This window comes from Periplaneta americana, chromosome 7, assembly GCF_040183065.1.
Source record: "Periplaneta americana isolate PAMFEO1 chromosome 7, P.americana_PAMFEO1_priV1, whole genome shotgun sequence".
Taxonomy (NCBI): Eukaryota; Metazoa; Arthropoda; class Insecta; order Blattodea; family Blattidae; genus Periplaneta; species Periplaneta americana.
The window spans coordinates 160,440,838-160,455,523 of record NC_091123.1 but is presented as its reverse complement, the minus strand read 5'-3'; the positions used below and the strand labels follow the sequence as shown (position 1 = coordinate 160,455,523).

At 34.8% G+C, this 14,686-nt stretch overlaps 1 protein-coding gene across 1 annotated transcript in view; it reads right to left on the bottom strand.

The window, feature by feature from the left end:
• LOC138702745 (uncharacterized) overlaps positions 1-1,865 on the bottom strand; it is a 28,756-nt gene extending 26,891 nt beyond the window's left edge. The window contains exon 1 of the mRNA XM_069830044.1: positions 1,816-1,865. The gene's annotated coding sequence lies outside the window, so the exon portion shown is untranslated. The remainder of the gene's footprint in view (positions 1-1,815) is intronic.
• Positions 1,866-14,686: the final 12,821 nt, after the last annotated feature.

Here is a 14,686-nt window from a genome sequence, read left to right as displayed (position 1 = left end):
AAATGCATGCTTAAATTTGTTAATATTCTGGCGTGAGAGACGTGGCAACGTGTTCAGCAGGCAGTACTCTGCACAGACGTAAGTACGAGTCAGCTGATTTCAAGCTCCCTGTCCATAGCTCTACTGCCGAGCGGATGACAGTTCAGTACAGGGTATTCGATAAACAACTTAATGTCATTCACAGTTCAGGAATATCGTAAGTTATTAATTTATGGAGAAAGTCGTCGTAATTCAAGTGAGGCAAGAAAGATGTACCGTCAACGTTTTACTCGAAGAGGTTACCTAATCGGCGAACTTTTGTAGCATTTTCTCAACGATTATTAGAAACTAGAAGTCTATTACCCCTTGTCGAAAATCACACAACCAGAAATCTGTTTAAAAATGATACTGCTTTACGGAAGTGGGAGTGATTAAAATGTTGCATTAGAAAAAAGTTTCGTGTGATTTTGTGCAAAAAATCATTATTGTTTATTTTTTAGACCTACAATTAAAAAATGGAGCAATATTGTTAAATAAAATGTAAATTTACCATAATGTTCTATTTATGAGATTGGAAGGTTGTATTTGCTGCTCGTTTTTATGTAAACAACAGTATTGTCATGGTCCGCTCCTGCATTAGAACAGAGCATCTGTTTTGTACCGGTATGTCTGTACCCGCTTAAGCTGTACTATATACTTCTGAACCCCCTCCTCCCCGCTTGAGCTGTACTGTATACTTCTAAACTCCCTCCTCTCCATTCAGCAACGTTGCAAAACGTCTAATATTGTAAACTTTAATAATTAGTTAAATATTGCAATTAGAAAAAAATTGTAAGGACATTTTTTCTTCTTTATGACATGAATAATCATCAGTTAAAATAATGACACATATACCTCTTACACCTTGGATATAGACTTGAAAAGGATAAATTAAAACGTGAATAAAGCAAGTTAAAATCTAAGAAAAATGGACTTGGAACACTTTGGAATCCACCTCTTCAATTTTATTTTTGAAAATACAATTGTATTATCTTCACTACATCTTCAGAACATTTTCTGAATAATGCCTATTTACATTTTCATATTACAAAATGACAGAACACATTTTATTTAAGCCTGTGTGAAGTCCTTAAATTGTTAGGGTCCACCGTTTGTTTTAATAATATCTTCAACTTTGCGTTGCGTACTCTCAATCAATTTGGTTGTAATAACCTGTTAAGGCATAATATCTTTTCATAAATCGCCACAAATACTCGATTGGGTTAAAATCTGGAGAATTTCGAGGCCAAGGCAAAAGAGAAATGTTTTTCTGACAGAAAGGTTTTCACTCTTTTAACAGTGTGACAATGTGGTCAATTATTTTGTAATCTAAAAATGTAAATATTTTTCAAAATTTGTTCTGAAAATGTAGTGGAAATAATATATAGTTGTATTTTTAAAATCAATTTGGAGTAAATCTAGAATTAAATAAAATATGCTATTAATGTGGCCAATTACTGTATTATTTCATTTATCCCATAAGCGAATCAATCAATCAATCAATCAGTCAGTCAGTCAGTCAGTCAGTCAGTCAGTCAGTCAGTCAGTCAGTCAGTCAGTCATCAATCAATCAATCAATCAATCAATCAATCAATCAATCAATCAATCAATCAATCAATCGATCGATCAATCAATCAATCAATCAATCAATCAATCAATCAATCAATCAATCAATCAATCAATCAATCAATCAATCAATCAATCAATCAATCAATCAATCAATCAATCAATCAATCAATCAATCAATCAAATAGATTATAGTTCTACGACGAATGTGGGAAAATTTATTAAACTTACCGCTAGTACTGTAGCAGTGGCTATAGCAAGAGCTGTCAGGATCAGTAGAAACTTCATGTTGTCATGTGTTAATTGAAATTCTGAACTTACATTTATACTCACTTCTGTAAGGTAAAAAATCCCAATTTCTGTATTTCAAAATGTTGTTACATTGGTGATGGATAATTGACAGGAAATTATTTCATAATTCCATTCACATGACCTATATTTATTTTCTCATAACAATTCACACAAGCGTATTAAGATTTCATGTCACGGTAAATTTAATAAAATAATTGCGTAATCATTGACGGGATGAAGGCATTACTTACATTCTCCAATACCTGAATAAAATATAGGCTTGCAGAAGTTGGCTAAATAAAAAACAAGCTCATATGCTACTCTCCATTTAATCCATAAACGGTTAATTTCACAATTCTGTGCATTCTAAATGAGGAACAGATTTTTCAAAACAGACTTTGTCCTTCAAATAGAATTTTAGGGTATGAACAAGAAATGCATTTTAATCTTCCCAGTGTTACGCTGTGTACTGACTACTTAATTATGAATATCACTCTCTTCAGATTGTAGTGAAACTAAGTATTCGAATCAATTTAAATTGTCATTGTAGAAATTAAATATAAAATTTTGTACAGAGTTGCTTTTGATTGAACAGATTGGACATTGTTGGTATTGTTTGCCACAATGCTGGACATGGTAACTTTTGATTGGAGATACACGCCAAACGTTTATGGCAGTCATTTTATGAAGTAGCTTTGAAACCAATTTGACCTAAGTTAAAGTAGACTTACAAAAAGGAACAAACAAAATTTCATCTCAAGAAAACATCCAACTGTTGACGAAAAATACCTTTATAGGCCTCTTTTTTAAACGTGAAAACACAATCGTCTTCTAAACATCACACATTGGATTTCCCTCTACATCTGGTACATTATAAACAGGTACAGTAGTGGCAAAAAAACCGGAACGACTCTTGTAGCTGATTTCAGAGTCACAGATTCAAATTTCGGTAGCCACAAAACACTTCCATCTTGTATAATTAATTATCTTTTGAAATTCAAGAAATTATCTCGCAAATTCTTAAAGATTCCCTGCAGATTATACAGTTTCATTTATACCACTCAGAAGGCCTTAATTAAGGATATGCTAATTTTAAATAAAATCTTTTATTTATAAGTATAATTTTATAGTCATCTCCTAAGATTTTATTTTATAATTGATAATCAATAGTGGTTAATTATTACATTTTATTTTTATAACAATATTCATATTTAATTGATTATATTTGTTTGCTATTACGTAATTTCCGGATCCTCGTGGTCATCCTTAATTAAGGCCGGACGAGTTATTTCTCTCTCTCTCTGAAATTTATTGCATTTGTTCGATTCTTACCGTCTTTTGTTTCCTTCAGTGCCTCAAAATTACAGACGAAAAAACTTTGAGAGTTTTATTTTCATCTGGCATCAATATTACATTTCTACCTCTATTCGGCAAAGATAACTGCGTATTTTTACATTAAATAGCAGTACATACCTCTGGCTTCACTATCCATATTGAAATTACCACAATTTGACACAATACACAGCACAGGATTCTTTTGTATCAGCTACAGGGGTCGGTCCGGTTTTTTTTGTCACTACTGTACATTGATCAAGAATTTTTAGACGACTACAGATCTGTCTCGCTGTGCCAATTCTCACCAACGAGTCTGACTAGAATTTTCCTCACATCTTCTGTCTTCTCAACTTCTATCTTCAACAGGTGCGCCATACTGTACTTATTTCATTAGCGTCTCTTCCATTCAAACTCTCACTTTTCTCTCTGGCCTCTTGATTAGTATCCCTTACCTCTCCGGAATAGTGTTGTAACCAACAAAACTATAATTCATGTTTCAGGAGAAAAGCAAATAATTTCAGGGGCTTATTTCATTAGACCTATATTCACTAGCAGAACTCTTTGACTAATCAAAGATACAAGTTTATTCAAGTATTGAATACAATAATTTTTGTTATGAATGAACTCTTCAAAATTATTTTTTCCAACAATGTCTCACAGTTTAGTAATCATATATTACATTCTTTTCCCGGAAGAGCTTCAATTACATTTTATTACAATTTACATGAATATTGCAAACATACCACCTCACCATAACGCATGAGTCAGCTCTATTGGAGCTCGTGCAGTGCAATGCATTCTGGGACGTTGGTTTCCATGGTAACCAGGTTGTGATTCGCTGGAAGTGATAGGGTCGTGTTTTATTTGTGGACATAGTTGTTTTTGAAAAACATCTGAATTTTACATTGTTTTATACATAGTTGTTTTTGAAAAACATCTGAATTTTTACATTGTTTTATACACCGGACATACATTTTTTAATCGGTATGAGTGTAATGAAATGTGCAGATGATCCTTCTAATGGGAAAACGAAGTTAAATTTAAAAAAATATATGTCAGAATAAAATGGCTGCACTCTTGAATGGAAATTCCATGCAGATTTTAATTTAAAGATTGCTTACACTTTCTTTTTAAACTCATCCTGCCTAAGATTTTTCCGTGATTTTTCTAAGGCGTTAAGACAGAATGTTGGGATGAGCCATAAAAGAAATGGGGGACGGATCTACGTCCTCTTACACCATAAAGATTCCAGTATTTTCCAAATTTGAATTTTCGACATATATTCCACGACTCAGCTTTCATACATTACCCAATTATACGAGCGAGTTTACTCGACTCCATTCGCAGTGCGAAATGAATGACAGAGTACCTTTCAATGTGTAGACTTACACCTTCCGGCGTTTCTTCTTCCGATCCTGCAATCAGCTTCTCTTACGTCTCCCCTTTCTCCTAAGTGGTAGCTATTCGGTTAGTTCATTTTCGTCTTTTGCCCTTCAAAATTTTCTAGAGCTTTATTGGAGCAGCGAAACGCGGAGTGAGACGAGTGACCAACAGGCTTGGAGCTCACATAATTAGTTTTCCACAACCCCAAACACCATTGCAAGGACGGGTTTTCGCGTACCTTTTAAAGTTTCTCGTTCCATTTTCCTCTCTTTCAATTAAAATTATTTTCTAACCAGATCTTCTCATGATCAAAATGTAAAAACTCTCACAATTTTGATGCTAGGGATATAAAATATTTATTACGTGTTCCATAAACTGTGGCTTACCAAACCCAGTTCTCCTGTTTTGATAGAACAAATACTTTTTGAAATAAGAAATTTAACATAAGAAATTTAAATTTAAAAAATGGAAGCTTGAAATTAAGGAAATGTAAATTTTTATTTCTTTATTCCTGGATTTAGATTAAGAATTTGGACTCTGTATTTTTAATACATATAGCCTATCGTAGTTATTGCAATATAAATGCAAGTATGCAATTTAAATACAAGGTGTTTCTAAATTAGACCGACAAACTTTGGAATCGGATAGATAACCCTCTTTTAAATAGTTTTTTTTTAAGGAACCCATGGGCTGCGACACTTTCTTTCAGAGCAAGACGGGTTTATGTCATTACATGGTTCGATCATACAGGAAGGGATTGAAGTAATTAGTTGCTTGAAAAGTGAATAAACAAATCATTGATGTTACAGGCACAATTTATTGACCCAAACATACAGAAAAATACAAACAAAACAAAGCGAATTTACAGGAAAAACACTTCAGTGTTAAATTAGAAAGATGGATCCATTGCTTTACCGTCTCATCAGTACAAAAAGTGCTGGAACACACGTTCATTGAAGTGCCATACTTTGTCGTACCCTTGCAAAGACGCCAGGCATTTCCCTGGTTTCAGCTACTGCCCACACAATGCGTGTTGCAAGATCTTCAGAGTTAACAGGGGTTTCATAATCCACAGGTAGTAATCAAATTGAGTTAATGCATGATACCGAGCTCAGAGAATAAACAACAATGATGCTGTGCTGACGGAGTAAACAAACTAGGTGGTAGCGTTAAACCCCTCTTGCAATGAAACGAAGCGTCCGAGCCCATGGGTTCCAACGAAAAGTGTTTTGAAAGAAGGTTATCTATCCGATCCAAAACTTTGTTGGTTTAATTTACAAAATATGGATTTCTTTTTAAAATTTGAATAACTCAAGAACTTTTAACTGAAAATAATGCATATTATATGCATTCTTTCTTACAGAAATAGGCTAATGTGCACAAAAATGATGTCCTTAGTTTAAAAATGGTAGATATTTGAAATTTCATCAATCTCACTCCCTATTTTATGTAATTTGTAAGGTATCTTCTTTTGTGTTGTTTTGTAATCTATAATATAATTTTGTATTTTATGTATATTATTGAAACTCCCTATTTTATGTAATTTCTAAGGTAATTATCTTCTTTTGTGTTGTTTTGTAATCTATCTATGGCCTTAACTCTGCCAGGCAAAATAAAAACTACTACTACTAATGATAAACCTTACAGACAACTGCGTACGATTATCATCATAAAAATTATAACTAATTTCCTTCTAAATCGACATAATATATTCTTTCATATTTTCCCCCATAACGATTAAATTAACTTACACTAACACTTATCTAACCGTTTATATTAGGTTTCCATAGTTATAGACAAGAATTAATTATATTTTTCAAAGATTATGTACTTTTTGTCACGATTTACATTGTATGTAGAGAGTTGTGTATGACTTGCGTTGTTCATAAATTTTGTTCCTGATAACTACTTGAATGGCATTTCTTCTTGGGAGACATCATATTCAGTGCTTCACAAAATCACCAGAATCTTCATCGTGTAATTGGAACTATATGAAGATATTATAATCTCCTCTCATATCATGTTAGACTTTCCAAAATATAGCGAATAATTACATCAAAACACGAAAAACTTATCAAGTAAAACATCGCTATAGAAAATTTGTTAGAAAAATAGGAAAGAGCACAAATTGAGAGGACCTCACAGCAAAGAACCCTTCCTCAGACAAATTTCTTTTCGTATAGGTGTAATACAACAGAATAGCAAATGTTGAAAACCTATATTCTAATATAGTGCGAGTTCTATTGTGTGGTGTTCGTGCATTTGTATTCATATTCATATTGTACTATTATTTAAGAAATAAGACGTAAGTAGGTAACAGTAGCAGCTCACGGTAAAACACGTACAGAGCTACTTTGCAAAAAGCACGCAGTTTAAAACCCTTTGTCGTCTATTCTTATTCAAAGTGCTTTTATGTACGAAATCGATAGCATATATATTATGTTATCTTTCATAAACATCTATGAGACATAAAGCTTTGAGGAAAATTGCTCTCAATATACAGTCGAGTTTTTGACGTCAATACGTCTGAATATAAGGTCCAATACCAGAATGTCATCCCAGAAAAGCGAGTTTTGTAGCGAATATAATTTATAAATTATACGACATATTCCAATGAAATAAATGACGATCGATTTACGAAAGAGCAATGTATCCAAGTGACTTTGAGTGGGAACTGTTGACGTCATCTAACAATGTGCGCGGAAGGGAATTTGAGGTATGAATTGGGACGATCGCTTTACAGCCGAGGCAGTGTAACTCGGGAATGCGAAGCAATAGAACGTTCGCAGTTGTATCTGTTTATTTATATTAATTAATATGAACTCTTTTCCCGCGCCATGGCGTCGTGGTCTAAGGCATCCTGCGTAGGACTCGCGTTACGGAATGCGCGCTGGTTCGAGTCCTCATGGGGGAAGAAATTGTCATGAAATTTCGGCCATTGTATGGGACCGGTGCCCACCCAACATCGTGATGCACTTGGGGAGCTATGATAGGTAGCGAAATCCGGTTGCGAATGCCAGCTATAACGGCTGGGGGGATCACCGTGCTAACCACACGATACCTCCATTTTGGTTGGATGATCGTTCACCTCTGCTTCGGATGTGGGCGTGAGGCCAGCACCCGGCTGGTCGGTCTAGGTCCTTCACGGGCTGTAGCGCCACGGATTATTATTATATGAACTCTTAGCTTTGTATCTGTCAAAGGATATTTGAGATATCTATAAAATTGACCAAGTTATGCGTTAAAATGTCCTCTCATGCAAACACATTACGAGCACAGTCTAGTATATACAGTCGCGAAGCTCAATACGTAGTAAATATGCAAACATTAAATAGTTGCTCACCACTAGGATCGCTAATATCGCCTCATTACAGGCAATGCAAAATAGTACCGTCACAGTCTATTGTTTCTAGCACCCTCAAAACTCAAGCTACATGACTGTATATAGTAGACTGTGCTACGAGCCAGCAATCTCTATAGCTCATTTTCCCGAAAACACTCCTTCGAGTGTAAGAAGGAAAGAAAAGATGTTCCATTTTTCTTACATTAATTTAATATGAAGTTTTAGTTTCATATCTGTGAAACATATTTCTTAGATATATATATATATATATATATATATATATATATATATATATATATATATATATAATTGACAAAATTATGCAATAACATTCTCTATGATGCAGACACAATACTAGACAGCAATATGTAATTTAACGCTCATTTGATCAAAACTGCATTTGTGAAAACTGTTTAAATAATATCTTTCACAATATTTTAGGATAATTGCGTGAGATTTTGTATTGCCCTTTTTTTCATAAGAAAATCAATAAAGTGAAGTTCAATCTTCAACCTACCTTCAACAGAATTTGAGAACAAAAAGTAACGAAAAGCTTCTTAAACATTTTAATATAAAAATTGTTTATTCTGTTCCAGTGCTGATATTCTAACTTGTTGACATGAATGCTACTTTTAAGTCAAAACAATAATTCCTAAAATTATTTAAAATATTACGTGTAAATTTTTAAATGACACTTTGATACAAATCGTAAAATCATTCACAATTCCATAAACTTTTCACGTAGTCACATATCGTCGTTGTTCCTGCAATAACTCCTATTTGACATATTTATCGATCTTCAGATTTTGCTCTATTAAATAACTTAAATAGTGATACAGCAAATAATGAAATCTCCTATATGTAATTATATTTCTTTCTTTCGAAAATGTAAGAATTCATAATCTCCTATATACGGCTGCCATAGGATTAACAAATGCGTTTTTTTCTTCCTACTGAAAAACTTTATATTTTGCATATAGGAGTTACAGTTATTGCAGGAACAACGGCGATGTGTTTTTCTTTTAGATCAAAGAGCAATTTTCAGACATTAAGCATATAAAACTTCATCGAAATAAGGAAAATGATATGGAGGAATACAATTTATAAGACATACAACTTTTTAAGGGTGGAAGGATTATGTAATCTCTTATTTTAAATTTAATTGAAATTCTCAAAAAAACATAAATGTTAATATAAAGCAAATAAATTTTAATATGAATAAAAATTATACTCTTATGTAGTACAGTGTTTGACTCCAGTGAAATAGATGGGATTGTTATTCTGCAGTTCGTTTCTTTTTTATCGCACATAATGAAATTTGATATTTTTCAAACATACGACAGGCCAGCCATCTGTCAGAGAAGTGTCGCAACTGGCTTAGTGTGCAGCCCTCTAATGATAGGAAAGAGCATTAGTTATAAACTCTTGAAGAGTGCAAATTGCATAAAGTAAACACTTAAGAAATTACGCATTCCAAACTTGGACAAACCATACCTTGCGTGGTAAAGGGGTTATTGTTATTCTTCATAGTGATCTCCCCAAGGCTAACTCATGGGTAAAGCAATCGAAAGGGCCTATCTTCCTCAGAATGGACCAATGCTTTATAAATGTCAAGCAACATTTCGGCGGTTCGCGCAATACCGGGCAGAACTCTAAGCACAACCCGCTGCCGTCATCCAGACTGTAGCGAGCTTGAAACACTTGGACACGTGCTTGGACAATGCCCCAAAGGCGAGGTGCTGATCAATGCTAGACATCATCGTGTACGACATGCTTTGGCGATATCATTAAAAACTTTAAATTGGGAGATTCATGAGGAAGTACATTGTGTATCATCAGATGGTTCTTTTAGACGGGCAGACATTATTGCTATCAACGGACGCTTAAAACGGGCTCTTGTTCTTGACCCTACTATCCGTTTCGAGAGAAACCGAAGGCCACCGAAGTTGATATTGAGAAGAAGTCCATATATGAACCTTGTCTGCCGTATCTTTCTCAAAAGTACAACGTCCCTCTTAACAAAGGTCCGTCATTGGTTTGCTGTTTGGCAGTAGAGGTTCAATCACAAAATTCACATGGAATTATCTTAAGGAACTTCACATTCCTTTTGATTATGTAATGTCTATTCTTATCAATATTATCAAGGATTCTCTTCAAATATTACATCATCATCTCTATTTCAATTAATCAACTTATATTTGCCTTCAACAATTAACTTTCTTTTTTCTTTAATGTAACACATCACATTATATTGTACATGTTTATTGTATTCAGGACCCTTGTGGTCACTCAAAATTCTTTGTGCTGATGTCCATAATTTAGAAATTTATTATAGTATATATATTTTTTTAACACAACAATTATTCTTCTGTCACTGAAGTACAAAATTTGAAAAACCCTTGCAAGTTATTGCATAATAAATATTAAATTATCTAATATTGAATATATGAATAAAAACATTGTTACGTCCTAACAACAAACCCGTGACTAACGGCGCAACGTCACATTCTTTGACCTAACATGGCCAACATTGAACAAATTTATATGTAAATGTACGTTTAACATGAGTTTAATACAGAAATTCCTTTTTTTTAGAACTTTGAACATGTATTTATATTAGGCGATTGTCAAGATGGCCATGGCTAGACCATAATAACCACGTGACTCAGATTCGTGCCGAAGCCTGTCTTTCTCGGTAGCTACGAACTTAGTCACGAGAATTCTTAATGTATGCATGAAGGACGTAACTCTTAATAATACAACATGAATAAATGATCTTTAATTTATTTGATACACATCAAAAACTATAAACCAATAGTCTTTAATCACAAAACCAGCAATCTCTAAAACATTTCTCGCAATTACAGAGTTTATATAGATCCTCTGCCATCGGTTATCCAATTTTTGTACTGAAAACAATATTAAATATATTTGGTACCATTTATGCAATATCATAAACACTACATCACAAACATTATTGCAATATACAATATTTAAAAATAACGCTGCATGATAATGTGTAACGTACATTAAAGACTGATCACAATGAATATGCTACAATATTAATTTCGTGCATTTTTTTTTAGCTCAGGTGGTGAATTAGCTATAAAGCCAAATTGGTCACTAAACAATGATGATTATCACATGTGGCTGGAATTGCTGCTCAAAATACAATTTTATAACAAAATGTATTAGTGCTACAGTACACCCCATAATATATGCAATTAGTTCAATTAAATAGGACAGCACTTGAAGAGTACAAAATGTTAAAATAACTATGTATAGGCCTACATACTTTTGTAGTCATGTGTTTATGCTATATGCACCTCGAAATTTGAGAGGACTTGGAATTTTTAAAGCACAGTGCGAAGCTTTTCTCCAACATCTTAATGTTTGCAGATTATTGGTTAAAGAAGACAACCCTTATATTAATCAAACTAGGAACCTTCAAGCGAAATTACTGACAATCTTCGCCACTTACCAATTAATGTTAACGATATTGGAACCATTAATCCACGTAACATCCGTAAACAACTTCGTGTCACTTCTTATAATCAGTGGAGCGCATTACCTGGGAAAGGTAAAGGAATTACATTCTACTCTCACTGGAAAAAAGGTAACACCTGGATTAGCAATAAGAAAGGTCTATCTTGTGGCCGATGGACCGAGGCCATTAAAATGAGCACCAATGTCATCGCAGTTAGATCTCTCCCCGGTAGAAGCCTTAGCAATACCCATTGCAGGAGATGCAATGAGCATGAAACGTTATCCACGTGCTAGGTTTCTGCCCTTAAGCCGAATTACTGCAAATTGACAGACATAGCACAGTCCGCTCAATAATTGCTAACAGATTAAGGGAACATGGTGAATACCAAGTATATGAGGAAGTTCAATGTCTTTCTACGGAAGGATCTGCACGGCGTGCTGACATCATAATAACTGACCGAGATAAAAAAAAATCTGGTCTCATTCTTGACTCCACTGTAAGGTTCGAAATTAATGAAGATCAACCAAAGCAGGTACATGAAGAGAAACGCACTATTTACCTTCCATGCTGTGATGATCTCAGTCATAAATATAATATTCAAGATTGGAATGTCATTGGACTTATGTTTGGTGCACGAGGAACAATACCAAAATTTACATTGGAGATCCTCAGAAAATTGAAGGTTCCTGAAAAAACTCTTCAGACAATTGCATCAACCATTTTAAAATCTTCATTGAACATCATCAATCACCATCTCTATTCATCTTTATAATATTCAATATATATTATTTATTTTCAATAAATTTTTATCGTTTTGATAGCTACCACATCTTGTCCCAGAATATTATTTTTTTTAAATTTCATGATGTATTTTTTTAAACATTAATTTATATTTTCTTTTTTGTTCATTTGAATTGATTAGGATGCCGATATTTTAAATCCAAGGTTTGGACGGCTATCATTTCGATCATATATGTAACCAAGCAACAATCAATCCTTTTGTTTTGTAAATGTAGCGAGAATATTGCAGTAGAACACGGTCGTATTGTTTGTGTCTATTTTGAGTATGATTGATCCATGAGGTCGAATCTCCTCTGTATCCTTTGAAAACTGGCATCTATAGTATGCCATATCGAGGCGACAAATAATCGGGACCTGTTGTTTGAAACAACCTAGAATGCTGAGGCCAATAAAGTTACTGTCAAGCAGTTCATAGTCTTACAGGAAGTGGTTGAATGTTGACTTCTGGGAACAGCTAGACGGTGCGATCTGTCATAGAGCAGGTGAAACCAGAATGACGCTGAGGGTTTTTTTTTACGAAAGATTCATATTTACAGGAATATGGCCTCCACTCATTTTCCTATAGGACAGAGGGACAAGTGGTAAGCTTATCGCCTCAGACCTCACCTTGTATGCAACCACTTTTTTTACTTGGTTATTTAACGACGCTGTATCAACTACGACGTTATTTAGCGTCGATGAGATATATTTTGACGAGATGAGGCCGAGGATTCGCCATAGATTACCTGATATTTGCCTTACTGTTGGGGAAAACCTCGGAAAGAACCTAACTAGATAATCAGCCCAAGCGGGAATCGAACCCGAGCGCAACTCCGGATCGGTGGGCAAGCGCCTTAGCTGACAGAGCTACGCCGATGGTTTGCAACTATTTGCCAGGTCGCGAAAGAGAGGGTAATTTAGTCCAGAGGTTTTAATTTAGGCTTAGAGGTCTTTTATGTGTCGCAAACTCCGACACGGGATACAAGGTTTAAAGTCCCTCCCGGAGGACTTGCGCTCCAGAAAAACTCAATCTATCCCAGTCAAGTTTGAACCCGCAGTCCTTGGATCTAGAGGAGAGCGCTTTATCCCTAGACCACGAGAGGCGACTACAATTTAATAGATCTGATAAAATAGTAGTGAAATAAATCAGTTACACAGTTCCTAATAGAGTGGATCGGAGGAAGATGCCTGACTTTTTCTTTGATTGAAAATTTAAGATACTGTTCATTTAGTTTTGAATTTCATATTGAAATATCAAAGTCTGGAAGGTATCTTAAAACCATATTTTTGGTACAAAACAGAAAACATTAATTACCTTGTTTATAGATACAGGTTTTCTTCTTACCTGCCTGTAGGTATCTTTCCCCGATAGTCGGGTAAGATGGCAAATGTAATTAACACATTTGCTAATATATGTATTTTACCTAAACTTGGTTTCATACATGTATATAACAAAATTGACTTAATCTAAAGCTCATGGACACTTTCTTACTCGTTTATCACTAACTAGCAACACAGTCATTGCACATATTTTATTGCCGTGTGCAAGACTCGTGAAATCACTTCTTGCACACAATGAATTCAATCCAGTACATTTTTTTGTCATCATTCTTTTTAGGCGACGTTTGAGGGTACGGTAAGGAATCCCGTATGCTTGCGATGCTCTAAAACAGTTCACACTCTGTTCCATCGCAAGTTGAACAATGTCCTCAATCCACTGACTTCTATCAGAGGATCTTACGTAATGTTTACACATTCCCTACTGTAAAACAAAAATTAAAACTCTTGCAACAAGTTGCCATCTTACCCCAAAAAAGTGATCATCTTCCCCAAGTATCGGGGTAAGATGCCTAGTGCTGTGACGTAATCTAATATGGCGAAACAAGGTCGTTAGTTGTTAACAATACAAACTTTAGAACCTTTACTACAATATCCATTACAAAGGTTTGACAGTTATTACGAATTCAAGGATGTATTAAAATTTTAACATACCTTTGCAATTATTTTCTGGCAGAAAAATGGGCTGTATTCTTTCTTTTTTTCTTCTCGCAAAAAGAACACGTGGCAAAATGAGTTAGCTTCCACTCTACAGACATTCAACTGTCTCAGTGATCATGAAGACATGCGCGTGGCGTTCTGTCTTGGAAGAATGTGAAACTACAAAGAAATAAGCATCTTCCTCCGATAGTCATCTCCCCCCGATTCACTCTATTTGTCACTATTACATGCCCCTCTTAAATTTAATGTTCTTAAAAAAAAGGTAAAGGTATCCCCGTAACATGCCATGAAGGCACTTGGGGGGCATGGAGGTAGAGCCCCATGCTTTCCATGACCTCGGCACTAGAATGAGGTGATGTGGTCGGCACCACGCTCTGACCGCCTTTTACCCCCGGGAAAGACCCGGTACTCAATTTTATAGGAGGCTGAGTGAACCTCGGGGCCGCGCCGTTCTGAAAGATTGGCAACGAGAAAAAATCCTGTCA